General features: G+C 39.0%; 1 long non-coding RNA gene across 18 annotated transcripts in view; it reads right to left on the reverse strand.

Annotated features, from left to right (window-relative positions):
* Positions 1-27683, reverse strand: part of LOC136104331 (uncharacterized) — a 500900-nt gene that overhangs the window by 296298 nt on the left and 176919 nt on the right. For all 18 annotated transcript variants that reach the window (XR_011740254.1, XR_011740242.1, XR_011740245.1 and 15 more), the window contains one exon: positions 24677-24741. This is a non-coding gene — a long non-coding RNA (uncharacterized lncRNA). The remainder of the gene's footprint in view (positions 1-24676; positions 24742-27683) is intronic.

Genomic DNA, 27683 nt, shown 5'->3' on the forward strand with positions numbered 1-27683 from the left:
CTCTCTCCAATCTGCCTGTCGCTAACATTTTTAACTGCATGAAGCGGTCATGACACTTGGTTAATGTACACCAGAAAACCAACATATCATGAATATATCATGTTAATATTCCAGTTAATAGTTTTAAAGTTCAGTGAATACATTAACGAAAACAACAGATGGCTATATCTCTGTCACTGTCTTCAAATATTTAAATACATATACTGAATTTGCTTTACTAATGTGAGACAATCAAATATCATTTTCAACCCTAAAATGTTCCAGCCACTCCCTACCAACATCTAGCAAAAGTACATTCTGACTTGTGTAAAAAGTATTGACAGGCCACTCAGCACCTGTAATGAAAGTCAAGCTAGCTCCAACCTAACCAGCTTGGATACTATTAACAAAGCAAACCATAAAGCATAAACCTGTCCAACATGACAGGGTAACAGTCAATAAATAAAGAAGGGAAAAAGACACAGCCTGAGACCAAGAGACCACCCCCTGGGGTAAGGGCTGTCACAGCTATATGGCCTTCAGTTTGAGCTGTCTTGTTTAAAATGAGGTTGGATACACCGTTGTGTCTTTTCAGTGGAATGAAATGTTACAAATTGGAGAATGTAAATAGCAGGTAAGCTTTAAAAACACCACTTATAAACTTATAGCAAAATAAAATGACAAAACATTTACATACACGTGAAAATAAAAATCGCAATTTTTAAAAAGTCCGTTGCATTTATTTAAATATTCTAGTGACAGGCAAACGTTTTCATTTCTCTCTACATCATTGAAGAGAAAAAAAAATCATACCCTTTTTACATATATACAGTTTTCTGAGCTTCCTGGGCCTTTGGGTGTGCATCACACAGTTGTGTGAGTATGCAACACCACTTCCCATTAAAGTAAATCCCAATCAGTGGGAGCCAAACCCTTTTCTGTCAGTGGGAGTCAAAGTACAAAATCTTTCTCAAAATTCCTGGGAAGGGATGTCCATTGCCCTTCCCCAGGGCCCTTCAAAGAATCCTTCAGAAAGCCCCAGGCCAGAGCCCTGACAGCACCTCTGCAGCCACCCATGGCACAGAAGAAACCCTGGCATCATCTGCCGCTTATCTACAGTGATCTGATTAGACTATTAGAATTTGACAGGTTAAAGCTTTCATTCAGAAATAGAGTAGTCTTGGAAGGTGACTTAAACAGGAAAGAAGAGACTTTTATAGTGCTCACCTGGAAGTTACAAAGAGAGAATTCTATCACTACACTAATAAATGCACATTTTCCTGCAACCACAAGCCCATAGACACCAGCTTTCCAGTTCACCTGGACCAAAGAGCTGTAGCTCATGAAGATACAAGGAGAGCTTAGTTATTTCACATCTCTGCTAAGGGTTGCTTGTGCAATTCCAAAGGGAACTGATCTCAGCAGGAGATTCTAGATGTTACTGTAATATAGATACAGAATAATAATGATGTTTAGAAAAGCAATGAGGCTTTCAGATGAACGATATTACAACAATGTAACCTATTGAGAAATGAGTATTATCTGTGAGAAAACTTCTAAACCTCAACTTGAGTAGTCTGAAAAATGATGCAGCTCCTGCAGATGGAATTCATCTTCCTTTACCACAAAAGCATACATTATTCGAGAACACTAACGAGCAAATGATAATTGGACTCCCAACAACTATTTTTCATAACTAAGATTCTTAATCCATTTGTCATACGAACAGAAAATAGAATTAGCTGTAAAATACTTCAGATAATCCTTAAACTGTGCACAAACAGCACAAAAATTATTAATTCTTAAGAAAACACAGAATTATAAGGAGGCATCAAAACACTTAATAAAATATGCAGTCAATTTATACTACATCAACATGGCTACATAACATACAACTTCAATACAGCTGAATCAAAGTACTAAAAAGGTCATCATGTGCGGGTGTTTGCATTTTTGTAACATAAACACGAAGGTTTTTTTGTTTGGGTTTTTTTTTGGCATGTGCCGTTTTTCTTCATTTGTTTAGGTGTTTTTTGTTGGTGTTCGTCCCCTGCGCCCCCCAATATCCTTTCATGGGGCTGAATACAGGAACAAGCCTGAAGTAACATTTCTCTACTCCTTCCTGAACTCCAGCAAAAGCATCTTACGGAGAAATTCAACGCACCTTCCATCCCTCAAACATTCCAAGCTCCATTTGCTGCAGACTGTTAACACCCACCATTGCCTGACCTAATTGAGAATCATTATGTGCAGCTCTAACTAAAGGTCCCCTGTGATCTCTAAACCTCCTCTAATGTCTTCGTGGGAAGCAGCACCCAGGGAGAGCAATCGGTGTCCAGACCTCACTGCTGAAATTCAGGGTCAGGAGAGACTTCAATTGATTTGAAACCATCTGAGTGCACATTTAATGGCTCCACTTTAAAAGTGTACATGTACTACTGAAACAGAAGTGATTTTGAATTTTTTTATGTGAATATGCATAGTTTACATTGAAATACTTCACATTTTATTCTGTTTTAGTTTGATTATTCATACAGTAGTTTGAGCTATATTGAGTTTAATCCCTGAAAACAAACTTACTTAGTTTAAACCTGCAAAATGCATAGGGTTGTACTTTGTCTTTAGAATTTGAGGCTATTAAATAAAACATCTGCAGGAAAATGTCAAATGATCTTTCTCTATTTTAATGAAAACTGCATTAATAATTAAAAATAGGAATAAGTTGTATTTCCCATTTAATTATATTCACACTACTATGAAATGTCTATTACATTACTTTTTTTAGGTTTTCAATAAATGATTTTGGTAAGAATAAGGAAGAGCAATTCAATACACTATATCACAGTGTTATTTAAAAAGCACAATAAAACAACTTGAGAAAACTATGAGCAAGAAAGAGCAAGTTCTACCAACATTACCAGGTATTACAGAATGACACAAAGCCTGAAAAGTGTTTTGTCTTCAAAACACAGAAAACTGCTCTAATTTAAAATTATAAACTCGATATATATTGTATATTGTAAGTTGCTTTTTCAAAATACTTACACAGATCAAAAACAAATAGAAGGCATTTCTAACAGTATTTTTACAGAGAGAAAAGTTGGAGGTTTTTTGACAAATAGGCTTTTGACAGAATTGGATATTTGAGTTCAGTCAAAACAAGGTTCAAGATGCTGGATTTAAATAACAAACACAGGCAACAGAATTAAGGCCCTTAAAAAACAATAAAGGCATTTAAATAGATCAGCTGTTTCATAGGCAGCCAACACTAGAATTTAGGTTGCATGTAATGCATCCTTTTCAAAACCCAGTAATGTCAGCTGAAAGGCTCCCACTGACAGAAGAGCTCAAATCAGTCAGCAATTGTGCTACTTCACTCAGAGTAAGCAGAAAATGATGAAGTAGCCCAACTGAGATAAAGACATAATAACTCAAAATTCAATTTTCAACCAAAGCCAACATGTTGAGGCATTAAAAGAAGAGATTTCGTCAAAAAGCAGTGCTAATATTTGCCATCTCATTCAACACACCCAAACAGTTCTCCTCCCTTCAATAAGAGAACATACAGAGAGTTTCCATCAACCAAACAGACTTTTCATGCCTAGGTTGAGGTTTGATTCAGGTCCAGTGAAAATGAACACGGCTTTTGCTTTTCCTCTCAAGCAGTGTGAAATTGAGGCTGACAATGTTCCACAGCCTGGAGTAGAAAACTACCCCAAGCCCTACAATCATTTCAATCGCACCACGGTGAAACTCACGTGTTATCCGGGGATTCACATGGAACTGCTGGGCAGTAGCCCGAGTCTCCTGGGGCCGGTGACCATGGCCCAGCGCCGCCTCATCACAACACACCTCGGCACAGCCTCTGCCCCCAGCTATCGAGAGGTGCTCACATTTAGCACAGCGCTGAGGCCTGCATGTCCAGAAACAGCACGATGTCACATACTGCAGAGAAGGAACCCCCATTGGCAATGACATCATCTTAAGATCCGCAATTCCTGGTATTATTGGTTCTTTTCACAGCATATTGGAATCCTACCCCTGCACTTCTGTCATTGACGCTAGAAAAATAGCACAGAACTGGCACGGAAGTGGTGAGCCTCTGATACCACAGAAGCACACAAATATCTGTATTGGAGACAAAATTAAAGTCTCTGATTGTGAAAATGAATGAGCACAAAACACCTGCAAAGAACGTCACAGGTTCATCACTGCGACCAGCTGCCCAAGTAACTCAGCATCTACACAAAGAGGTCACCTGCACTCTGTGACTGCTGTAAGAATAAAGAAGTACTTGTCTTTGCCCTATTACTGAAAAGATGATCAAGAGAGAAACAGATAAGGGATCAAATTATGGATCATAGTGAAAATCAGTGAACTCATTATACCGGCCAAATAACTTCCCTCAAGCTTTGCATAAGCATGATGGTAAAGGAGCATTGTCACGAATGGCAGGAAGAACAACACAAGTGAACTTCAGTGATGTTTTTTGGAACTCTACTAGGTCACACTGGCACCAGCTATATTGGAAGACATACAAAAATATTTCAAAAAACTACTAAGTGGGAGGACAGAAGAGGTTAGGAGGAGCAGTTAAGCAGTAAGCATCACATCTGTACTGGGTAAGAAATGACAGAAGATCAGTACTAGAAACAGGGATTTTTTTTAAAAAAAAGCAGAGAGGTTTTGTTTAACATCAGATGGGAGAGAACACACTTGGAAAGAATAAACTTAGAAAATCGCTCTGAATTCAAAACTAGAGATCTCTGTTACAAATGAAAGAGGTACTGAGTATCTTGTTCCTGGTCACTGACAGAGCAAATGGCAAAGCTGAAGACATAAATCTGATCCTAAAGTCTTTACTCACTCCACATTTGCTTTGAAACACGAACTATCCATCTAAAGTAAAAGTATTCAAACTTTTTGCAGCTATACTTGTGAAGAGGTAAAAAGTGAAGCCTAGTTACTGCTTGCCAGCACTGGCTGGTCCTGCATTGGACCTCAATGTAGAGTTAAAAAACAAAGAGCTCTGTGCACGGCAACAGAAATTATAATGCTCTTCCACCTGACTTCAGAGCAGCATCTACAAAGGCAAAGAAAACGTCCAAGGTTTTTCCACAACCATTATGCACCATGGATAAAATCTACATTAGGTAATTCTACTTGTAATTTTCATGTGAACGCAGTAACGCAAAAGGTTGACTAAGTATATTACTTTTGGTTCTTTTCTAAAAAGATAAACCCATCTGCACCTTGATATAAAAATGGTGCAGGGAAAAAGTTATTAACTTTTTCTACAGGGTTTTGACCCTGAGTTTTCAGCTTGTTTATGACTTGCTCTTACAGAGTTCTTCCTGCCTTCATGAAAGTGAAGCCATGTGATTCAGCACCTTACATTTCCCTTTGACCTTCAGTTTACGTACTCTATTGGGATACAATTTACAGTTCTGCTAGATGAAAGTGGAGTTCAGAAGAAAAAGGATAGGGTTATTAGCAAAAACTGCTAAGCTAATTTTTGCCTGCAGCAACATTCATAAATCTACTGCAGGCAAAGTCTTAACTCTTCCACCTGCGAAACTAAGGGAAGAAAACTATTTTCCAAAGTCACATTCAAAACAAATGAATCATGTTCACTTTCAAATTTCTTAAAAATTTTGTTTATGAAAAATAAGTCCTGCAATAGCAAATGGAATTTACCAAAGGTCATACATAAATATACACCTGTATACTTAATATCTAACATGAAAATGTTTATCCAAAATGAAAGTAGTTGTTGAAATGTAAAGTACATGTCAATCAAATTACTTCTTTCTGCACTACAGTGAATATGCTATATTTAATAATAAGCAAAATGCTAAGTGAAAAATCATTCATTAGAAGTCTTGGTCTTTACTGATAGGCAGACAGCTTGTGGGTTGTTTCACCCAGTTCTTTTCATCCCACATTGAATCGCATCAAGGCACAGTCTTTTTTTTCTAATGCTCATTCATCCCAAAAATCCATTGTTTTGTTTTACTGTTCTTTCGGCTAATACGGAGGAGGCAAGAACTGCCTTAATCACACCTTTTAAAACTGTTTCAGTGAGGCCCTTTAGCACTGACATATCATTTTGGCTTCTGAGAGCGGCCCAGGTTTGATTCTTAGTTCAAGCCATAAGCGTTGCTCTCTAAGACTGATAATTGTCTAGCATAGGTTTGATTGTGGGCAAAGCCTGAACAAAGGATCCCATAGTTTTGATATGAAATTGATATTCTGGGGATGTTCTAGTTTAATAGGATAATATTTTTATAATGCATATCCTCTGCAAATCTGAAATCCTGAGAAGGCAAACAGGCTGTTAGATGAAGCACAGATAATGAAGATTTTATTACAGAGATATCCTGAGATGTAATTACTGCATCCCAACTACATCTTTGCGACAGTACTGAAAACATGCAGGCTTCTCCACAGTTGCTCTCACACCTTGGAAGAGTAAAGGCCAAAGAGTAAAGAGCTTCAGAAGAAGAGGAATTTGACTGCAGATTTTCAAGCTTGGATTCATTTATAGTTATCTTTACTATCTGAAGAAAAAAGAAAATAAGAGAAACGAAGATTTTATCCAAATTCTATTAGCAACTTCTCAGCTGCTTCTGTTGTCAACACCATCAGGGCACAGAGGGAAACAGCCCAACTCCCCTTCTTCTCTGGGCTTCTACCATTAAACACCAGAAGAAACAACTCAGAGGTGGCTATGTTCTTGCTGCTAATAGTGACCCAACAAGCTACTAGAAAACAACTTTATCTGGTCAGGTTTCAGTGATAAGCTATATGCATTTCCCTCTTTGTCTCTTGGAATCCTTAACTTCCCAAGTAAAGCTGTCAAAACTCAGCAGGAGCAGATAAACATTTCGTTCTTGGGAAGGACAGATAGCACGGCTCAACAGGAGGCATTGGAAGCCAGCACACCCTACTAGAGCTGCAGATAAACCCTGTGTTTGTGTTCCCTAGTTACAACAGCAAATGAATGTTTAAGCCTTATTGTTGCTCGCTGCTGAGCGCAAGCTCTTTGCTTATCTTCAGTGCTCGTGGAGCGGCTCTGAGGATCGATGGCAGAGCCATAATTGAGGCAGACTGCAGAAAACTACTACCAGAGAAAGCAGTGGCAGAAGTAGCACTGCCTTCTCCATCTTTTCTGCTAGATTTACCACCTTAAGCTGCAGCTGGCTCTGCAGAAGCAGCAGGGGTTACTCAACTGTTGTCACCTTGGCTTCAAGGTTGTCTCATCAAAATTACAGGACACCTCTTTTCTCCCTAGTTGTAGGTAGATCTTTCAAGAAACACAACCTTTGCGCATAGCCCCCTCAGGTTCCGGCAAAAGCAACCCGAACTGTAGTAACAGTAAACCTTGCTGGATCAGAACAGGGACAGAACTGAAGAGATGAAGGAGGGAAAAGAGAAAAAAAGTGCGTAAAAGGGAGCCAGCATTAAAATACAATTCGTCCTCTTTTGTTCCAAGTAGATGGAAAATAATTCAAGCTATGGAAAACTGAACTTTTAAGATTTTTCCACAAACCTTTCTACCATCTGTTTCTACATTCTTCCTGCGCTTTACAGGTCACTAGTGTAGCAGTTACTGTCACCAATGTCAGCTGACTGCTCTAATCTGATTGCCTGTCAAAAAAATCACCCAGGTGATCCAAAACAAGACCTTCCTCGAGGTCACCAGTACCTTTCCCTCTAGTGCCCTCCCGTAATGGCACTTCTTGCCGTACCCATCTGTATCACCTCAGTTCCTAACACGGGTATTTCAAACAGGTTGCAAAGAGCCCTCGACTTTTTCTCTCATACAAAGACAGGAGAAAGATTCTGAACTTCATAATAGCATCTGATTTAATTTATACCTAGACAAATTAACAGCCAGCCAAAAGGAAGACAGATATTGTAAAGTTAACTTCACTAACTCCTCCTCAGTACCCCTTATCCTTCTGTGCCTGCCTTTCTTCCTATACCCCCTCCTTCTCGGCAAGTATGAAAATCTCTTTGGTCAAACTTTGCCTTTTGTCACTGAATTGTCCTTTATAATCATCTATTCAGAAACAGTCTCAGCAGTTATAAATGGCATCGCACTTTGTTGTAAGAAGCTAAGATGTAGCTTGGAGTCTTGAATTTTCTTTTGTTTCCTCTAGAAAGGTGGAATGATTCTTTGAACTGGTTTTAAATAGAAGGACAAACTCTCTTTCTGTGACCCCCAAGGCCACCTGGGACACGGACACTGACCTTGATTTCCCTCCTAAATCATTTTCTTCAAAGAGAGAAGCACTTTTAAAAATTCTGGAAGCATAGATTTCCTGAAGCAACAGAAGTGTATTGTACAGTCCATGATAACTCAGATCCTGATACTCACACTGAATATGAGGAGGTCAAGCAGGCACCAGCACACTTGCCAGCAGCACTGCTGCAGTGACATGACGGAGCAGGGCTAATTCTGGCCAGTGCTCTTGTGCAGAGACATACGTACCGAAACAGATTCAGAAAACTACTATAACACTCAGTCAGACATTATCCATGTGTCACTGAATTGCCTTTGATTTGTCCATTCACTGCAAGTGCAGGAAATTTGCTGCATCGGCTTTGCTGGCATTGAGCTGATTTGTCACAGAAAGAAAAATTTTACTGCTTGTTTTGGGTGACAAACACAAAATCCCTGAAAGACTTACACCTATTGGTTGAAGAGCAGGAACAAAATACATCTTATCAATGTTTGCACATTAAGTAGTTTGTATGATTACGATCTCTAGCTTAATTTTAATTAATTTCTTTATCTACCTCAAAGCTATCCAGGTAGTACAACTTTCAGGTTGGTTGGTTAGCGGAGACTGTAATACTAAAATCAAAGATGTTGAGCCATTCTATTTCAAATTAAATTTTGATCTACTAACTATAAATGAGGAGTATGCAAACAAATTGTTGGAGTCTACAGTTGGTTTTCATGCCTGTAGGCCAGATATTCTGAAATAAGAAACTGACCTAATTCCACTGATCTCAAACAGAAGACCCTTGGTTAACCTACAAGGGCTTTCATCAGCCCTTGAAGCAATTCTATTCCAATTAATTGGGCAGTGCTCTCCTTTTTATTCTATTCTAAACCAAACTTTTCACAAACTATGTATATTTTGTGTTCAGAAATAAAACAAAGCTGAAGGATAGGAGAGTTTTACTGGAAAATCTAAACCAGGCTTAGCCAGCTGTACCTTTGAAACCACTCTTTTGTGATAGCAGGTAACCAACTATTACCCAGTGAAGAAATATCTTTCAAGTCAATTTCTATCTAGCTACCAAATTCAGGATTCTGCACAAATACCTCGTAGGCATTTCTCCTCTTTTGCTGAAATAAATTTGTACTGACGCCCAAGAAAAGCCTACCATCTGTTGGGAGATAGTGAACTCTTATTATTCCTTACCTGAGATGAGCAGGCATTTAAAGGTCATTTTTCCCTGAATGTTCTTCAGGTTCCGTTAGTTAGACAGCGAAGCAAAGCCCATGTCAGTAAGAAGGTCAAGAACAGTCAAGTGAATATTCTTAAGATTAGCAAATAATTGGGCCAAAAATATTATTAAAAAAAGGATGGCACCACTTAAAAAAAAAAAAAAAGACAAGCCAAGAAAATTTTACTCTATGAAATTTTTTTCACCACCTGTGGAAATGAGTTTTAAAAGTGTTAAAGATATTAAGTAATTAAATATACCAAGATATCACATTTTCAGCTTTCGACTTCAAGTTACTGCTTGTGGGGAAACAAACTGACTTGGGTCTAGATCCTCTTGATGAACCCAAACCCACCCAAGAGAATGATGTAAACGAACATTCACGTAGAAATACTCTGTACTTATTTTTATCTGAAAATCTCTTCATGTAACTTACAGTTTTCATTGCACTGGTTTAGTCTGTGCTAGTTAAGATAGTGTCTATAGCTCCTGACTTAACAATCAAGTAGATTACTCTGTATTACTCTATCCTTCATTTCCTTATTCTGCATATCCCAAGTTCTCATCAATAATGCAGCTCCATCTGTTTTCAGTTGCTCTGCCTTTACTTAGGAGTATTATTGTCTTACACAAACTATATCCTAAGGGAATTTAGTTTGTCATCAATTAAAAACAAACAAACAAACAAACAAAAAAACAAACAAAGTTTATCCTGGATCGTAAACATATCCAAAGCTACATGATGCAACGTGCACGTAAGTGTCGAGCAGACACCAAGCCCTGCGTAAGCTTTACTCTCTTGCAACAGCACTGACACGAGAAGGCAGAGCACCCTTGTGGGAAGCAATGCACCTGAAGGTGAAGCACTACCAGAAGGTAGATGGGAGGAATGCAAAACTGTCTTCTCAATTACATTTATGAAACAGTGAGACATGGAACCTTTCTTACAGGTTGTATTAAATAACTGAATCTGCACATTTTTGTGAAGGGTTTGTTCTCTTGAGTCAGTGTTGAAAGCTGAAGTGTAGAGTGTGCTTTAAGAGGTTTAACAGCATTTTGAGTTGCCAAGACCTCTGATTCTTACCAGTTCCCTTAAAAATGAGAGACCCTGGCCAATCTGAGAAATGCATGGGTAGCTCTTCTCATTTAGACACCCAAATCAATCTTGCAGTAGTTAAGAACTGTCCCACGTTCTATTAATGCTGATAATGTTTCCTAATTACTCTTGTTGATCTGAATAATTAGGACTTCATTTTTTCTATAAAAAGTTCCCTAATTGGTGTGAGCAAATAGAGCATTAGCTAATTAACCTACCTTTGAAGTGCCCTATTATCAAAGCACATGCTTTCAACGCATTTTGAGACGCAGCCTCTGACTTCATACTTTCAATTGACTTGCATTCCATGAAAAGGTGACATCCAGCATCAGGGAGGCTCAGACAGTATTAGGTGGTAGCAATCACTGAAGAAAGATGTGAACTGTATTTGTTTTTACTTATCTCTAACACAGTCTCAGTAGTTTGTAATCCTCTCTAGTACTTGCTGTTTAACATGCAGGTGAAAAGAATCAGTCTTTCTCCTGAATGTAAATAGTTCACTGAGGCGCAGGTCCCCAACACGTTCCGGCAATGTGGGTTAAGGTATCACCTCCTAGCGCAGCACAACTGGGCCAGAACAGTTCCCAGGCACACGGCAGCTCACCAAACAGCACAGCTGAGCTGGGGTATCAAATGAAGATTTGTCCCAGCTCACCAGGATCTAGCAACCCATACTCAAACAACATGGTACCAGATACTACGCAAATCCTTGCCAGACTATTTTCATGAAAACACTTGACTCTCACAGCCCATACTGAAGTTACTGCAGTTAATGTACATGCATCTGTGATTGAGTTCTTTTGAAGTGAAGGGGTTCACTTTTCCTAGCAATGATTTACCAGAAAGCAGAACCACACGAAAGCAGATGATGTGAAAGGATACAAAGCAGTTCTATGGATTTCCACAAGTTTTAGTTTTCTGTGACGCTGATGATATTAATCAAGAAGTTACATTTTTTGCTAAAATGGCAGCTTTAACACCCTCTCCCAGGATACACATATCACTAGAAACACCCAGGAATGCTGTGACTAGAAGCCAGTATTCTGCTCTTCACATGATCTGCCTTCCAGTATCTGCCCTCCATCCTGCCCAGGAACTGGGGGGCTCCAGCTGAGCCCAGAACCAGCGGGTGCTCAGCAGGGGACAGGTACTGGGGTCCCACTGGATCACCACACCACTTCATTTTCAACCCTCCCATACACATTGATGTTCATACCACCAACATGTGCTATAAACATTGAAATTCAGTTCTTTGTTTCTGATATAGAAAATATTTGCAAAATAATGCAGAAAACTATTTAAGGAAGATTTACATTATTCTTTATACTGGCAGGAGAATCATTTCCCCTCCTCCTCCCTCTCAGTTTCAATATGTTTTCCGGATGAATGTTGCTGCTTTTGACAGATGAGTATTAATGACATAGTACAAGCAGGAGCTATTTAAGCTTTGGCATTTCATAGTACCAATCTAGTGGAAATTAACTCTATATGGAAGACTGGAGCAAGGTTTTCTGTGCCACTGAATTTCTACCATGAGTTCGAAGCAAGAATCATCTGGACAAGAGTGTGCAGAGAGCGCCCAGAATAGAAATATCAGTATTGACCTTTGTATGGTCTGTACAGAAAGGCAAATTCAGGGTTAGACAGGACAATGGTTGGAAATTCGTTGTAGACATCAATTTATTCCATTTCCTTCCCACACTAACAAATACAAGATTGATTAAGTCACAAATATCAGGTTGTGATTACTGCTGAATCCACAAAACAGTTGGGCTCATGATTGCAGTGTCACATTTTACTACCCTTGTCTGCAACAATACATAATACTTATTAAAAGTATTTCAAATGAAAATATTTCATTTTCAGATATTTCATTTCCTACACAACAACTATGCAGAGACTTACTGAAACAAAAGGGAATGCCTTTTCATACACTGACCTTAAAAGAACCAAGCCCTTTCCTTCAATTAACAGGCACCTTTTTTCTTTTTCCTTTATTGGAAAAAAACAAACAAACAAACAACATCACCCAAAACCAAATCAACCACCCACGAAAAACCCCAAACAAACAAAAAGAACCAAGAAAAAAAACCCACCACACAATCACACCACTTTGGAGCAAGCTGGTGCTTTCAAAATCTTCCAGAAGAAACAAGATAAATGTTTGTGCCACTCTGGAGTCCCCAGCGCAGGATGCTGGCCATGGATGACACTACCAGGTGCAGATCATCATCTGCCAGTTTCTACAGTTGTTTCTAGACCTGCTCTCTATCATGTGCCATGTGTTGCCTTAGAGCGAATTCTCATTTTGATTTCCTGCCTAATTGCTCAATTCAGCATTCATTTGCTAGTGGAGTCTGTCCTTTGCCAGCCTACCATGTGTTTTTCCATCATTCTGCTTCCCTGTTAGAACTGGTTGAACAAACAACAATCCATAATTCACTCACATTTCCACATCTAAAATGCCAAGTTTGATCCGGTCATATATAAAGATCCTATTAATACTAATTATTCGTAAATATCTATATTACAGATTGGTAGAAACACACAGCAACTGTGAGCATTTTGCAAGTTTAAATAAAGTATAATTTGGAACTATACTGTTCATTATCTGCTACTCATTAGCCTGAATTTTCCATTCTCTTAACCCCATCAGAGTACAGACAGAAACATTTACAGCCAACTGTCCAAATGTGAACAAGGCAGCCAACAGCCAGTCTGCCAGCTAAAACTGTGCTTTTCAAATTAACGATAAATACTCTTAAACACACCATCTTCTTCTGTGCACTTCTTTGAGAAGGTCCTTAATAATTTCGAGTGTTCCTGTCCACACTAAATATGCAACTATGGACATCAGAAGATGAATTTGAAGCTGCTGTGAGTATGAAATTTCCATTGATATCAAGTGGAAACACACCCTTTTATTAAGAGAGATATGCTTGGCCCACCAAGTTCAAGCCCTTATTTTGGAAATAGATAACTTACAAATAGAATCAAGTAAATACAGAAAAGGAGCTCCCATGTGCAGACTAATCTTCTCTAGCTAATATGTTAAGAGCTAGCAGTTCCAGAATGAGCCTCACAAAAAGTCATCTTTTATTTTTCCTAAGACCAAACCATGAAGCCACAGACAGGAGCAATCTATCATTCAGATGACAAACTTAACCTTCCTGCCCCTAAATTCCAGGTTCCTTCCAAAAGAAAATGTGAGTTTGTGCAAACAGAGGAAGCCCCATCAGAAATGCCCGCATGCCAAGGACGATCGAAGCTCCAGGACTGCGGAGAGCCATGCTCGATGTCCCTCCCAAGTTCAGTCTCCATTAGCCTATAAATAACTTGTTCTACAGTTTTACTAATTATCTCAGCCTTGCACCAAGCATCCTAAATCTATCTTTCTTGGGATCTCTAACATTAGAGTAGCTGCACTGAATAAAGGTGTATGTATTTGACCATTTTGTATTGGTAATCAGGCAGAAAATTGTGAGAGAAACCTAGTGCAAACTGATATATCTCAATTAACCTTGAGAATAATCTGTCTCAATGAGTTTGCATTGTTCAGCCCTTCTCCTTGAAAAACAAAATTACTGTAACTTTTTACTACATACTGTTTAAAGACAGGAAGAATTCTTACCCAGCTCATTGGATACCAGGTATTTCCCTGAACACTTTCATGCGTAAAATTCTATTTATTATGCTTAAAAACCTAAATTCACTCACAGAACATTTATTTGCTATCTTGCTGTCAGAAGCTGCAGTCCATTCACTTTACCAGTGTTTCCTCTATTTGCCTTACCCAATAGTGCTGAGGAAGCCAGACAGTATCTTGCAAGGTCACTCTGCATTAGGAGGTCATGGTCGCTGGGAGAGGACTGGAAGACAATAAATGTCACTCCTTTCTTCATAAAGGGCAAGAAGGAAGATCTGGGAAGTACAGGCTGGCCAGCCTCAGCCCACTCGCAGGGAAGGAGGCGCAGCAAATAATCCTGGAAGCCATTTCCAAGCATAGGAAGGACAAAAAGGCAATTGGCAGTAGTTAGCATGGATTTATGAAGGTAAAATTATGCTAGAACAACCTGATGGCCCTTTTGTGATGAGAAGAGTGGCTTGGTGGAATAGGGCAAAGCAGCAGATAGTGTTTATTTTGATGCTGATAAGGCTTTCCACACCGTCTCATACAGTGATCATAGGAAGAGAGGCTAAGAGAGCTGGGATAGTTCAGTGCTGAGAAAAGAAAGCTCCAGGGAGATCTTCATGAACACCCGAGGGGGGAAGAAGACAACAGAGACAGATTCTTCTTAGGGGACAGGACAAGAGGTTATTTCCATTTAAATTTTCATTTACAACACAGAAAAAAGCTGGTTTATTGCCAGGTTGATGGAACACTAGAACATGTTGTCCAGAGACAGCTGTGGAGTCACCGACCTTGGAGATGATCAAAACCTGAACACGGCCTGGAGTAACATGTTCTAATTGACCCTGTTTTAGCAGGACAGTCAGACCAGATCACCAGAGGTCCCTTCTAGTCCCAGTGATTCTGTGACAAACAAGGCAATGGGATAGCTCATTCAGCTTTGCCCTTTCAGAGCATGGCTGGTAAAGGAGACAACCTGAACACACCAACAGGAAAGTGATTTACACAATAACATTTGCTCTGGCTGACCCAGCAAGCCCAGCATCTCCGCATCGCAGCCACACAGTGCAAACCGCAGCCAAACCTGCCCCTCCTTCTGGCTGCTCTGTCAAAACCAGAAGAGTTTCCAACTAACTGAAAATACATCAGTGAACTGAAGTTCTTCCCCTCCAAACAAGCAAGGCTGCTGTACAGACAAAGAGGTACCAAATTAATATTTTATCTTTATCAAACATCTTCATTAACTTTTATTGACATCCCAAACAACGATGAAGTTTCAAAATAATTACATTTTAGCTATCGGTCTTTTTCTCAGAAGCATCCTAAACCTTTTGGTTTTTTTTAAAAAAAAAGGCTCTGGCATGAAATTTCCGTTGTCTTCATGGTCAGCTCACCAGTATTCAAAGTCTAATACCATATGTAATCTTTAGTGCTATTTAGGGAAAGGATCATACTGATTCTCCCACTGTTCCTTAATTCTGCGAACACACGTGTTCATTCAAACATACACAACTCTGCACTATTACACAGACAGAGTGGTTAAAAAAGGTTTTGTCATCTTGGTGTGAATTTGAACAAGTTAGGATTTCTCTCTTATCTTACAGGTAAGCTAACAGCTCACAGGAAGGTGAGGAAAGACAACATACGGAGCAAAGAAATTGAAGAAGTAACTGACATCTGTCTGGGGATTTTTTTTTTCTTACAATTTCTATTAAGTTAACATCTTTTTCTGGGTTTTGTTGTTGTTTTTTGTTGTTGTTGTTGATGTTGTTTTAGTTGGTTGATTGGTTTTTAATACTATTTTTAAATTCACTGCTTTTCAAATACTAACTTGTTTCTTTATGTAATCTTAAAACTGTGAAATGTCCAGATTCAGATCTCCACATTTCACTAAAATCTATGGAGTAGTAGACAGCCACAATTCCTATGCATTTTCCAACGTGGAAGAAAGAATTTGTGAACCTGCCTGGGGGCAGTGGCAGGGTTAGAATGAGAAAAGATACTATTTTCAGAATGTAGCATGTCATTGTATGATACATATTCCGGCAGATTTTTCTAAGATATTGTGTAATTCAGGACCATCCCCCAATGAGATTTGTGTTCCTGAACCCCCCCAGGTAGATTTTAATATCCCTTGTTTTGTGGTATTTAGACCTTCTTGCTTATTTTGCTTACAGGTATAGATCTAAATAAACCGGAAAATTAATTATATGAAAAAAAATACTCTTAAACGTGTTCCATCACCTGAAATCAACCTTCAACTGCTAAATTAGATACAGTATAAAATTCTTACTTTGAACTACAAAAAGGTTGAATTTCAGCTGGCTAATGCAGCTGGACTTAATCATAAAAATGAAGCAGAATATTCTCAGCTGAGGGTGTGAGAGGGCAGAGGTTACTTTCTACGCGTGACAGTTCATTCTGGTGTGGTAGGAGCAGAGAGGCAGCACTGACAGCTGCAAGGCAGGGCCAGGCCTGCACTGGAATTCTACCCTTTCCCTCCCTGCCCACTGCTGCACTTCTCTGCATCTCTCCTCCTGACCACCCGTTTTCTTTCTCTACTCCAACACATGAGTTTTGAACTCCCTAAAACCAAAACAAAACAGCCTCCAAAAAAACGTAACAAACCAATCCCAAAAAGCACCACACAAACAAAAACTCACACAAAAAGCTTCACAACAAATATCATCATAATGGATCTATAAATACGAGCTTATCCTGCAGATTATTTGGATACTCTCGCACAAAACTTAGTTTGGGTGAAGTGGGCAAGCTTTAATGAAACAGACATCTTTTCAAAAGTCATCACAGGAATCAGTTAAATTTACAGCGCTAGCCCTAGCTTAATCTTGACCTGTGTTTGAACACATTGTTAGCACATCATTAAAATCGGTAGACCTATCTGCATATGGAGATTAATTCCAACAGGTGAAACTAAATTACAGAATTGATTATGCATATGACAATTGGCAGTATCTTGGGATAAATATCATGATGTATTTGGAGACAAGAAGTGAGCATAACCATCTGCGATGGCTGACTACCGTGTGGGAACACATCCAATACACAAACGCAGAGATGTTTCAAGGGCCCAATGGAGGTGTGCAGCATCGCATACCAAAAGCTTGCTGGATGAGATATGGTGTGTTCTCAGACCATATGTCTGCTCCAGAGAGGACTCTGAAGCAGTGTTTCACTCACTGTTTTATGCCCTACTCCCTCCTAGTTACTCTTGACTCTTTAGTGGAAAGTGACACTGCTTGTTCACAGAGGTCAGATTCCCACATACCATCAGTGTTCCATTTTTTGGTGCTATGGAGAGGCACAGCCTAAGCAACAGAACTCAGCAGTACACGAATGACAGGCATTTTGCAGAGGCCCAGTGCACCCATGTGGCTGGGCAGGGAGTGCCCTTGGCAACAAGCACTTATATGCCTCGTGCAAAAATATTTGGAAACCCTGTACTATTTTGTGCTGCTTCAGTTCAGGCTCACCATCAAAATTTGCACATCTCCCCACAGTCGCACAACACACTACCTCCAAAACCCAGAGCACAAGGCGACCTGGTGCAAGGGCATGCACAGCTCTGTACAAATGCCTCCTTTCCCATAGAAACAATGCCAAGCTAGACCTAACAAATTCAACTGGACTTCAGCCAACAGAGTAAAAATGTTAAACTAACATGGTATAGTTCTCCACATTTCCAGTTCCTGGAGTATAGTAATGGCATTGGCTAGCTCTGAGGAAAGTGTGTGTAATTCTGGTGGATTTACTAGAGCAGGCTGCAACCCATGCACAAGCGATTTAATTGCTTCCTCGGGCAAGAGCAGCAGAGAGCAGGGCTGCGGCTGCCCTGTGACAGTGCCTCCCAGTCCCCAGGGGCCACACACCTCCCTTGGTGCTGCAGGGTCCTACCCAATCCTGCACTTGCAGTGAGGAAAATGCACACTCCAGCTTAACTACTCACAGGTGACTGAATGTTGACTGCACTGTCTACAAGTACAGAACATCACCATGATGAACACAAGGAGCCTGTTGTGCTGTCCCACCTGCAGCCTGACAAGGGAAGTTTCCAGCTTTTCTTCAGCTCAGAATGCAATGTTGATGTCACTCCAGAATACTGTGAAAGTGTCAGAAGCCTTATCCACACACAACATAGTATTGAGCTGAAGCTACAGACATGCTCACTTCCAAATACCATGATACACAAACTTACACACCTCAGTATGTTGTTTTATTTTGTCTTTGTTACCCTGCCCATTCTTCTACTCTTGTTCTCTCTGTACCACATGATTACAGACGTGTCAAGCACAGTAAGTAAATGCTGTACACGCAGTAATGGCTCCTTCCACACCCACTGTTCATGAGCTCCAGCACACCCCAGTAGTGCAGGGCTATTATTCTAAGGGTTGTTCTCTTCCTTCTGAGTTAACTATGATTTTAACACAGGAAAACTACCTACACTTCTATCAAACAACTACACTTAGGATTTGCATTAGTAAGCGTAAATAGATATAATGCTAGAGGCTATTTATTAGGTAACCAACATAAGTGTAAAAAAAAAAAAAATCATAAAACACCCAAGAAAAATCAGATTTTGATATTTTGACAGTTGTTTTACCCACCAAAAAAAGTCTCAATAGAGAAGACTCTCATTGCCTCCTCAGTGAAGCATAGATGAATCCTTCTTTTCTGAATAGCTTGACAAAAGTGGGATACAGAGTTCATTATTTACATCAGGAAGCCTGTTGCCTTATGCTTCACTAAATTTGAAGACTGAATTACCACATGAATGACCTCTGGTTAAATATATATATGTATATACATATATATGACTAGAATTATTAAACTACTGGAAAGGATTTTAAAGAACTTTGTTAACTTTCGAGTACTAGTAAAGAAAAAAACATATTGGGCTAAAACTAGAGACTGCTAAAGCAAATGCTAACACATCAGTGGGTATAGGGGAATAAAAAATTAGGTCTGCAGAACTCAAATGTGACATCACAAGACTTAACATAGATGATATGGCTAGAGAAGTCTCAGCAACTCCCCAGCTAAGACAGGTGCCTTGAAAACCAAAAGCTATTAATCCTGGGAGGCAAATTCTGTGAACTGTTAGACAATACAGTGCAGTTAATACTCCTACTCACTTTCATGCTTCTGCAAAGCCCTGCAAAAAATAAAAATATACTCGTCTCAAACCATACAATAAATTGTAATGGAGGGCTTCAAACATTTCGTTGAGCTTGACCCTACTCAAAGGAAAGTCATCACACTCAGCCATCCTCAGCTATGCCATCCCATCAATACAAGTCTGATACAGTGCGCAGAGTCCACTAAACATGAGGATTTCATGGTATCTTTTTAATATTATGGAAGTAAAACAAAATATAACAAATACTTCAAATTTAAATAAATCTGAGTCTGGAAATATAGATGTGAAACATATATATGACGAACACAGGTCATATTCTAAAAACATGTCTTTTCATTATTTGGAGTTGACCTTACCTCCAGCAGCACACACGCCATGCCTGTGCAACGAACCAGGGGCCAAATATTGCACATCTCACCTCTCCTTTGATCAAGCAATTGGTCTTTCTGCTTCTCTCCCCATCTCCCTTCACATTCTGCTAACAACATGACTTTAATATGTACTTTGTGTTTAAATGTGGGTTGTCTCCTCAGATAGCTGAGGTATAATAATGAACGGCTGCCAGTAGTATCACTTGCATATGGAGAACAGGAAGGGACTCAGATATTTGAGTATGGTATTCTTCGGGAGATGGTGGAAATTAGCTGAGATCTTGATTCATTGCAAAACAGAGACCAGATTTACCAGAGGGCAGGTACCGGCTTCATGTCAGAAACACCCATCTGGAACCCTATAGGCAGAAGCACCTTTAAGCCAGTGAGAATCACTTGATGGGCTGGAAAACATTGATGTCTGTCTTCTCCCAGTTTATGAACGTGCAGCAGCGTCTTTTTAACAAATTCCCCTTCTCTAGCCAATTTTCCTGCTCCTTGAAAGGCATACGTTAAACAAAATTTTACTGGGATTTTTATTGTCTACATTCCCACTATCATAAACTTTATTAGGTTTTCCAGAATACCATTTATTGCCAGTGGTGAGAAGGTAACCCAGTTCACATTACTGTGCCATTTTATAGTTCTCTACTGGGAGAACATAAGGTTTCAGAGAAAACTATTACAAAATATTTATGCAGAAAATTGATATTCTGGGTGGGGCCTTTTATCATTGTAAGGCCTTGGAAAACTAAATTTATGTAGAAAACTATTTTATGCTTTAGAATTGTCTTTTTTGTTGTTGCAATTGTGTATTACTGTTCATTATAAACTTATGAAAACCGCTAAGTGCTCTGATTATAGGATTATTTCTATGAATAACCCTATTTAGATGACATACTGTGATTTATCTTTAAAGCCATTTTTAACATTGATCTAACAAAACTTACAATAAAAGTTGTGAAATCGGTATAACCGAGCTAGAGAAAATATGCAACAGAACAGCTATGAAACCAACTTTTAGAGCACCTTGAAACTGAAAAGAATTATATGATCTTATTTGTGACAGGACATTTAAAACACACCATATCCAGAAACACCTTTTTAACCTTTGGCGGTTTTCTATCTCTTTTTTGTATTTTTTCAGTATTCTTTACAAATGAAATAAATTCAAAAATAATTTTAATTAGTTGCTTCATTTTCTAAAAGGACTACAAGTAAGGACTGAGCTTTATTACAAATTTAATGCTAGGGTGCAATTGCGAGCCTTTTATTTAAATATTGTATAGTGCTGTGAAATTATACAGCTATGATATTTTGGTACCTGAGGCCCCTTCTCCACGGAGGACACCCCCCTCCTCAGTTCCGAGGAACGGACAGCTGAAGGGCTAGAACTCTTGAAAGCAACAGTCCTGCTGGATTTTTTTACCTCCTTTGCATCACTCTCAATCCCCTCAGGCTGCACGATCCTTTCCCCAAATGCCAGTGCTGGCAATTAGAACAACCTTAATTCAATGTAGATAAAATAATTCCTGCCCTACCAGTTGCCCCTTTCAAGCACAAGCGTTTAATATACTTTGGATACATGGAGAGTAATTCCAATTCAAGACTATTATCTCTGCAGAGAATCTTCAGTGCTAAGTACCTCAGGATTATAAAACTGGCCTGGCTGTAGCTCTCTGGTCAAACTGGCTGACCTCCAACCACTTCAATTAACTGTAAAAGTGAAATAGAGTAGTGCTGTACTCAGGGAAAATACTGCAAGGAAATGGAGCCAAAGAATCGCTTCAGGAAACACAAAAGAATCATAGAAGGCCCAGTGCAGTTTACAGCATTCAAAAGCCAATGTTCAGGCAACCTGATTTTTCCAAATATGTTTTTTAGGTGCTGTCTGTAGCACTAAGATCCTTTTAAAATGTGTTTGTACAAAGACCAAACTAATCAGCAACCCACAGATAACTCAGATTCAGTATCTTATTAACCAGCCTTACTATAAATGCTAAAGCTTGACACAAATCCTTCATGTCTGGAGAGAATTCCAACCATTCTCTGGGAAGACTTCTGCCTCCTTTGCAGTAGACACTGTCAGTTACTAAGACAATATACCTACATTTCCCACATATATCAGTATTGGAGAGGTTGTAGTCCTTCACATTACAAAGTGACAATCCCAAAACATATGTGCTCCTGAACATTATTTGGGATTTTAAATATGGTATAGCTGATAATATGATAACGCAAGACAGTCGATGTAAAGATTGTCAAGAACCAGATGGTCAGAGTAAGTTGCATAAGAGCATTTATAAGACAAGATCTCTTTCCAATCCTTTTCCTAAAAGAATTATTTACTTTTTCCAATCCTTTACCCAAAAAGAATTAAGTGCTGGGAACTTTTCATACTACCATGACCATGCTCCTGTGATGTAAGTCATAAGTGCATCTGTGTTATGCTACCTATAGCATTTTCAAAGCCCACCCATGAGCAAGCTTACAACTGCATGATGCCTAAGGAAGTAAGTTAGGTATATAGTTAGTGGAATAGTTAATATAGTTAGTGGAATAAATTCAAGTTTTCTCAGAAGCCATGGGGAAACCTAGACATAGCATATATACTATATGACCAGCTGAAGGCTTCACAAAGATATTCTACTGCAGGGGTGTCAAACTCATTTTCACCGGGGGCCATATCAGCCTTGTGGTTGCCTTCAAAGGGCCGAATGTAATGTTAGGATTTGGCCCACGGGCCTTATGTTTGCCACTTGGTTATGTGCATTGTGTCCCTTTATCACTGACACAGCCTCATATAACACAAATTGTTCCACCAAACATGGCATGGTGCGCCACCCGAGTAAAAGACCAAGACGTCTTTTAGGACCAGGTTAGATAATACGTAGGCCCTCTCACACAGAGAGCCTCCTTCCCCATAGGGCAAAGCTGGCTGTGTATCCATGGAAAACAATGTAGAATTCATGAGTGGGACGCTGGCTGCTGGTTACAAAACATCTTTTTTACTTTTTAAAAAATAAAGTATAGTTGCTAAAGTTCATATACCTTGCTAATTTCTTAAAAAATAAAATGAAATGTTTGCCCAGTTGAGAGTACCCCCTCAAGCACCACACATCATACCCTGCCCCCCCCCCCATAATTCTTGTCTGTCTTGTCTTTCAATGCCCCAAGGCAGTTACTAGTGTCTCACATCAATCTCACCTGTTATTCTCCTTACACAGCTCCCGCAGCTCTGCTCCTGCAGCACAATGTGTGTCACGCTGCACAGTGACCAGCGCACTGCCAGGCACCTGGGAGCCGTGTGTTAGACACCTGTGTTCTGTGATGTCATAATGGGGACCACACCCTCCACCAGATTATACACAGTAAAGGGAAAAACACTGATAGTGTTATTAATATTAAAACATTAAGCTGGTGGGGTGGGGAATGTCAGTAGCTAATTTTTGCTGTTTTGTAAGTACACCTGGAAGTCAGAAATAGGGTTTTTATTTTCCTACAATCATAGTTCAAGCCCATGGACAAAAAGGTACCATCCTGCAGATGTGAAAGCCATGTTCCACTGACAACAGTGTGCCTTCCTGCACTGTAGCCCCAAGCCACCAAATCACGTAAGCTTATACTGAAGAGCCCTACCAAAATCAAGTTGTAAGTTTTGAGTATTAGTAGTTGTCATGTACTAATTTCTGAGAGCATATCTCTCACAAAAACCCATTGGGCTAAGTCTGCATGAGCCTCACAGGCTCGACATTTTCAGCACTCAGGCTTGTCTGACTCTGCAGAATTATCCAATAACTATGATGTTTGAGCTTCTAATTATGGTAAATTATGAGGCTGCCCAGCTCAAAGCATTTGCCTTTTCTTTACACCTGATGTGAGTCAAGCAATATTCTGAGAAGTAAATACAATAGCAGCACAGCGTCTGTTGCAGGGAACCACAAAGTCAGATTACTGAATGTGTCTTTGCGGAGCACAGTGCACAGGCCAATACAGCTTAACAAATTCCAGGTAGTAGGTACACTGCCCAGATATTTGTGTGTAGTCTGTTACACTGATGAATTAGTCTTTCTTTAGTGTATCATACTTCACATTTATATATATCAGATGTATAGGTATTATAGGTAAAATATGAAAATACAGTTCAGTATTTCTCAATGTTTACTTTCACATTTGCAATAAATGTACAGACAGTGAGATGCTGCTGAACATGAAGAAGAGCTCAACTACTGCAGTATTCATCAATGTTTCTCTTTAAAAAGAACAGATGCTTAATTTCTTACCCCTGACCTCAATACAAATAAATAACAACACACAGTTTGAAACATTCAATTTCAAAATGCATTTGGGGACACAGAAATGCCCCATCTTCCTACAACATGATTCAACCCGTGCCATCAAATAACCCCTTAAATTTTGTCTGGTGAATCAGTTCTGTACCAGAAAAGCTCTCACATTTTGATTTGCTAACATGTAGGGATTTTCACTATCAAGACTGCTCTTAGTCATCAAAGTAATTACTTTAATGATTATTCAACTAATTGCTCAAGTACTCAACAGAAAGGTAATTGTTAAACTATTTCAACCGTGGCCAAAGAAATGATGGACATACATAGTGTTAATACAAAATATAATCTGCAAAAATGATATGCTTATCTAATTAAATTACGAATATTTAAGAACATGTTTCAAATTTCATCTTGTTTAGTTCCACCTGCAAAGACTGATCTTGAAAATGCCACACTAACTTCAGCAATAAGGAAAATGCAATACACACAACTTAACAGTGAGCCCTGATCATTATTCTCACTGTCGAAAGTACTAAAAATTGCACATGAAAAATTAATTGTATTTATTGAAATTTGGACAGATAAACCACACTAGTGAGGCACTCTGCAGATCAGTGTAAAATATCCAACCTAGAAAAATACAAATAGCCAAGAAAAAAAAGAGCAGCAAGCCATACAAGACCATACCCTTTCCTTTTTCTTGGGTGGGATCGGTTGAACTTCTTTTCCCTCATTGAATACAAGTGAGGAGCCTGAAAGAAAGAATGAAAATCAGAACTCACAGTAACATTCCATGGGGAACTATTGTAACAAATGATTTGCAGTAGTTTAAGGATTTTGTTTGGCTTTTTTTTTTGCCAAGTCGTTATCTAAGTACTCTCTCAATACTGCAATTATGTATTTTAGATTAAGTGAACTAATTTCAAGACACATTTCATAACACTGACCATAATTACACAGTTTCTGACTGATTATATCAGGGCAGATCTACTGATCAACACGAAGTTTAGTTTAAACTTACCCTACTCCGATGGAATATGAACATGACTAGCAAATAAAATTACAAATACAAGAAGAATGTGCAATAATAATTCATTCAGTAGGTTAAAAAAACTAATTTTAAATGTCATATAATAATTCCTTGCATAAACGGTTGGTGACCTAAAACAATCCAACAGTTTTAGATCACAAAAATATAAATACTTTCATTTTCCAGTCAAGACGGGACATAAAAGGAACACATAAATTTTTCTAAAGGCATATTAGAGCTGACTAAGTATAATAAAGCAAGAGACAGGAGAGAGAAATGATGCTTTGTAACAGTTGTGGGGTTTCTTGGCTACAGGTTTTTACCAAAAGTATGTGCTGACATAATTCTAAATAAAGTCTTTTGGGGTTTTTTTGCTAGTAGATACTTGTGCTGCTTTGATAAAAACAAAACTGCGAATGCTGAAAGAAAATTTACCAGATGAAAAAGACGAAAAAAAAATTAAAGACCATATAGACAAAAATACAGAAATGGAGAAGATGGAATGTTAGCATATGCAGACAGGCTGGAAATCAATGTAGTGTTTTATTGTCAATGCCTTTTCTAAGATTTATTCCTTCAAATTAAAAAAAAAATAAATCCGTAAGTAGTCCACGTTGATTTTAGATGTGACTTTACCATCTGTAGAGTCTTAAATTCTTTCTTCAGTGTAAGATACCCATGAAAAAAATTCCAGACAAAACAACTGTTTCTTGTAATTATACCTATCAATAAAAACAGAGCTGTATTTTTAGGGATTATATTTCTAAGTCTAATTGCCTAGTTAATGCACACATAACATTCACATTTGACTAGGATTTCAGAAATCACTGTAATAATAGAAAATTTGGCTTCTGAGAAATGCAACTTGGTTTCCAGCGGTATCTCAACATCTAGTAAATCATATGGTCCATGGTTTACTATCAAAAATTTGAGTTGTTTATAAGGACAATATGGCATACAATTTCAGCACACCAGATGGATCAGTCACAGAGCCGCCAGGCTATTTTATTCACTAGGGAAGTGGGGAGTGAAAGGAGATAATGTTGGTAAAACCTCAGTAGAAGGCTCTGGCAGAATTGTGTGACCATCTCTTTCCATACACAACATTGATTGCGAAATTTTTGGGGTCCAGGAGTATCACAACCTGGCCATCACAACCAAACCCCACCAAAGTGGAGTTCATGCCAAGGCAGCTCCTTGCACCACAAACTCTTGGCTATAACATGACTTGAAGAGGTCTCACACATTGGGACAGGAAAACTTGATCTTGGCTACACCCATATGGAAAACAGGTAAGAGCAATCAAACTGTAGTTTTGGTAAATGGTGAAAGTCAAGTAACTAAGCTTCTCTCTCCTTCCTCGACTCAAGCTGGCATCATTGAGAAAGGTGGAGGAACACTATTTGGAGAGCTGCTGTTGGACAACAATTTTAAAGAGTTCCCTTCCTCTTACCGACTTTGGTCTCTCTTTTTACCATGCTATGCCCGATATTGAGCCCCCCAGCAGAGCAGCCTGCACATGTACAGCTACCCCTGTCGCCATTAGGCCCCCCTGATGGATTTATCTGCTGTGGACATGCCAGCTTTTGAAGTGGCAACATGGTCATGAGGGGTACAATTTCCACCTCGGAGTTCCTCGCAACTCAAGGCCTGACTGTTTTCCTGTTCTGTGATGTACTTAGGAGAATCACCATAGAAGTCTGAAGTCTACTGCAGAAAAAAGAAAAGCCACTTAACCCAGAGTTCCATCTAACTGAGCTGGTGAGTTAAATTTTTGCTTACATGTGCAAATCAAGAGCTGGAAATGGATTACAGAAAAGATGACTAACCATAAGCAGTTCTTTATCATGGATAATTTTTGGCAAGTTCTAACATTACAAAATAAATAATAGCACTTTGGTACATCTGACAGAGGCAGTTATACAACTATTAGCCAGGAGATCTTAAATTTCTGGTCTGCACATTGTAAATGGAGATTTAAATCAAGATCTGAAAGTTAGATGGGATTCTCTCAATTTCCCATATTTAGGAACAGGATCCTGTAGAACTGGGATGCTCTAAAGCTTCCAATTTTTTCTGGTCTTTAAATTGTTCTTTGAAGATTGTTTCTCAGCCATTTTCCAGCCAGGTGCTGCCATTTGCCCTGCCCTTTCTCCCCTATTTATACCCATCTCTAAACACTCATTGAGCTGCAGCACCTCTGGGAATAACTCATGAATCTGTCCACTGGCAACCTCCCATCATTCTGTCCAAACTGAGGCTTCGGTGCATCTCCTTGGTATCTGCTTGAGAACATCTGGATGTCCCCCTTTGCTCAAAGCAGCAAACGTCTCAATCTCCCTGTGCAAGGCTGTCCCAACACCTCTTCAACAAGTCAGAAAACACGACCAGCTTTCCCAGCATTGCAGCCTATAATTGGCAAAGCTGTGTTATGGTACATAACCACACAAGTAAACACAATACTACACAAGTGCCATTGTTATTCTCCAACAAATAAAGGTTTTCAACACAAGTTTTTTATATATATGTAGCCACTATTCTTGAAAACTGTAAACTTCTGAATCTTATTTTCTAAGATGGCAATTTTAGAATATATGGCATTTCAACAATCCTATCTGTTCACAGCAATGCATGATTCATTAACAGCTTCATCTTCATTTGTAA

This window comes from Patagioenas fasciata, chromosome 8 (genome assembly GCF_037038585.1).
Source record: "Patagioenas fasciata isolate bPatFas1 chromosome 8, bPatFas1.hap1, whole genome shotgun sequence".
NCBI lineage: Eukaryota > Metazoa > Chordata > Aves > Columbiformes > Columbidae > Patagioenas > Patagioenas fasciata.